Source organism: Blastomyces dermatitidis (assembly GCF_000003525.1).
Source record: "Blastomyces dermatitidis ER-3 genomic scaffold supercont1.6, whole genome shotgun sequence".
NCBI classification, from domain to species: domain Eukaryota; kingdom Fungi; phylum Ascomycota; class Eurotiomycetes; order Onygenales; family Ajellomycetaceae; genus Blastomyces; species Blastomyces dermatitidis.
This window is the reverse complement of record NW_025544779.1, coordinates 826,036-829,881: the sequence shown is the minus strand read 5'-3', so window position 1 is coordinate 829,881 and position 3,846 is coordinate 826,036. Positions and strand designations below refer to the sequence as shown.

The window sequence follows — 3,846 nt, the reverse complement described above, 5'->3', positions numbered from 1 at the left end:
TATAAAGAATTTTTAGTGAGTATCACTACAGTACTGAGTCTGATTTTATGAAATTACTCAGTAAAAGACTTCACAGATAAAGTCTTAGAGAGAGATAGATATGTAAGAAATCTTACTTCTTACAGATTTTTTACCTCTATTTCTATCTCTTATATAATTAATAGAATTAGCAGCTCTTGACTACACACAACTATATAGACTGAAGTATGTAAATACTATTTATAACTCAGCTTAAATACTATTATACAATTAATCTTTACATTTTATCTTTCTACTGTAAATACTTCTAGTAGCTATCAGTACATATCACATCAAGCTGCAAACATCTGAATAATCATCTGTGAGTACTTATTCTTATATTACAGCCTGTGACAGTGATAGTGAACAGAAGAGCAGTATCTTTCAGAGATATATATATAGAAGAGAATATGTAATTTAAGACAGTCTTTACAACTGTAGTAGAAGCAGCCTCTCAGATATTATAAATAAAATAGACACAGTAATTAATTATTACTGTATAAAATTTTTAATCATTTTCGTCAATTATTTTAAATTCAATTATTTGATAATTCTTATTATGAAGAAGTTCAAAGTCAAATTCTTTATTCATAAGTTAGTTAAAGCTTAAGAGATTGTAGAAGATTACTGATAAGTAGTAAACATTCTGCAGATTCAATTTCATTTCATTTATATAAATATAGATCTTATTAATATCAGTTGATATAATTAACTTCTTATTAATTTCTTCTACAGAGTCAAGTTCTTCTTTATAATCTGAAGAGTATATATTTGAATACACTCTCATCAGATAATATAATATAGAAGACTACAGTGTCTAGATATTATAGAAAATCTCTACAGATTATTAACAGAGTCTTCTCACTTATTACAGATATATCTTTTATAGTTTTTATAAAGCTATCATTCTTAACTTTTTTCTCAGAGATTATATACTTTTATATATAATATTTAATACTAGAGTAATTGATATTTTATCATTTCTGTGATTGAGTCTTTCAATTCTTATAGTAGCAGACTGTTTCAGTATAATCTCAGGAACTGTAATATTTACATTTGAGATCTGAGTTAAACATACTCTTTTAATAGATATAGAGAGTGTTTTCTCTTCAATTATCTATAGACTGCTGTTTCTTAAGCTTCTCTACTTCAGTGAGTTCTGCTTTACTATTATTATTATTATTCTTTTTCTTTTTCTTTTTCTTTTCAGCTTCTTTCACTAATATTTTCTTTTTATTATTATTTAATCTGATAACTGTCTTGTAGCAGATAAGATTATTAAAATTAATCTCAGAAACAGATATCTTTGAAATTTCTTAACATAGATTCTTAAGATAGATTTAAATAAATATTTATACATGAGTCTTCAGATTATATATAAATTATTAAGTGAGAAAGTCTTTGAATATTGATCAGTTGTGTGTATTAATTTCATTTATTATCACTTATCAGTGCTTTATATATAGTGTGATATTATCATTATAATCAGTAATTATTATAGTAGTGAGTCTATATTTAATCTTTACATTTTATCTTTCTACTGTGATTCTGTGAATACTTCTAGTAGCTATCAGTACATATCATGTCAAGCTGTAAACACTTGAATAATCGCCTGTGAGTACTTATTCTTACAGATGAGTATGTAATCTGTATATTTTTAAGATTTAATCACATCAGATCTTCTATCTTATATTACTCAGTAGAATCTCAGTGAATATTGACTTAATCTTTCTAGTCTTATTTAGTACCTATTATAAAGGCTTCTACTCAGTTATAAGCATCTCAGAGCTTCATTACTATATTATCAGCAATTTAAATCAAACTGCAGAGATTCAGTATGAACTGTATAATCTTTAGAAGATTTAACACTTTCATATAATAACTATATATAAGAAATAACAGGCTTATATCTATTGAAATAGTATCTCAGTCATTGATAACAATCTCTATGTGTAGAAGAAGATTATATCAATCATTTTATAAATAATTATAGAACTTATAAAGATAGTTCTTTACAGTCTGAATTATTCATTCTAATATATTATCAGTCTCAGAGTGATAGATAGTTAATAAATAGTATATAATCTTGAGAACTTAATAGATTCTTGTTTATAGAGTACTTATAAATTGACAGTCTTAGTCAGATACTATAGATCTCAGTAAGTTATATATCTGATAGAATAAACTATATAAGAAGACTTCAGTGACTTATTCAGTATTTATTTTATTATAAGATTTCAATATTATATCTTTACTCAATCAGTTAATGATAATTAGAATACTCTTGTAATTCTTACTCTTAGAGAGATTGATAGTGAAGTTAATTACTATATCTTACTAGATTCTATCAGAGATATTAAGTAATTTCAGTAGATCTTTTCTACAGTTCTTTTATAAGATAACAGAAGAATAACAGTTACAGTTTCAGATAAAATGTCTGATACTGTTTAATATCTCAGATCAGTAGAACTCTTAAGAGATTATTTAATACAGTTATTTATAATCTGAATAACTGATTATATATAAATCATGTATCTCTTATATTATCTGAGTGTATAAGAATTTCTCCCCGGTGGCTGAATGGTTAATGCGGCCACCTGGTAGCGCCTTGGCGTGGGAAACCAAGGCGCGTGGGTTCGAAACCCGCAGGGATACATTAAATCCGGAACTTAAGCACCTCAGGTTTCTAATAAATACAGAGGTGTACAAATCGCTTCAATGAATCGCTCTATGTTCCTGGGCTGGGAAGTTATTATCGCATGTATCTAATTGTCACTTCTTTGTATTTTCCTATGTTCTTGTTATCTTGGTGTGATCTCAACACCTGTATTTCCTCCTGTATAACCAACACTTGACCTGTATTTAACATCACGCAAGGACTCATCATAAGCTCCGCTTGCATATGAGTATAATGAAAGAATAATAATAATAATAATAATAAGTGTATAAGAATTCAGACTCAGAGACTTAATATTATTTATAAAATTACAGAGTATTATTATCATTAATTGAATATTCTAAGATGTCAGTCTTTATATATAGTTCTGAAGAGAATTAAGATACTTTTTATTATACTGCTTTAGTGAGAGTCTGAAGAAGTTTATTAGTTTAAGCTATTATACATCACAGTTTTTTCAGTGAAGATTCAGAAGAAGTTGAGATATCAGTGATAGTTTAGAGAGAAGATATTTTAATCAGAGAAGTATATATAGTATCACAGATTATTTTATTATAATTAACTAGTATCTTTGAATTCAAGAGTTAATACTCTCAGTTTATTCAGTGAGTATCTGTTATATCAGAAGATATATCTTACTCTTATTATAAGAGAGCATCTGTTATTGAGTTCTGACTGCTAAGACAGTAGTATATAATAAAATAAAAACAGTTTAATAGCTCAGATTATTGCATCTGTTATTCAGTAAGCTTATAGATAAGTATAAAATACTTAAGATTTTTATAATCTGTGATTATCTCAAATTTAAAGATGCTTCAGAGTTGAGAGTCTCATTCTTCTAGATAGTATACTATTGTGAGAAGTTTCTTATCATAGATCTTATAATTATATTCAGTGAAACTCAGTTTCTTAGATATGAAAATATATAATTATAAGATATCTTTATTATTATATTATAATATAGCTCTCTCTGTAACATAGTCAGAGAAGTCAGCTTTAATAACTATTTTATAATCAGAGTTAAATATTATTAGTAGAGAGATATTAATAGACATCTTCTTTATCTATGTGAATACAGCTTCAGTGTTTACTAATTATTGAAATACTAAGTTCTTCTTAATAAGTTCTGTAAGTAATCTTATACTATCTAA

General features: G+C 26.4%; 1 pseudogene across 1 annotated transcript; it reads left to right on the top strand.

The window, feature by feature from the left end:
• The first annotated feature begins 2,584 nt into the window (after positions 1 to 2,584).
• On the top strand, positions 2,585 to 2,671 carry BDCG_17198 (annotated as a pseudogene). The gene has a single exon. The product of its transcript is annotated as a tRNA-OTHER (tRNA).
• The last annotated feature ends 1,175 nt before the right edge of the window (positions 2,672 to 3,846 follow it).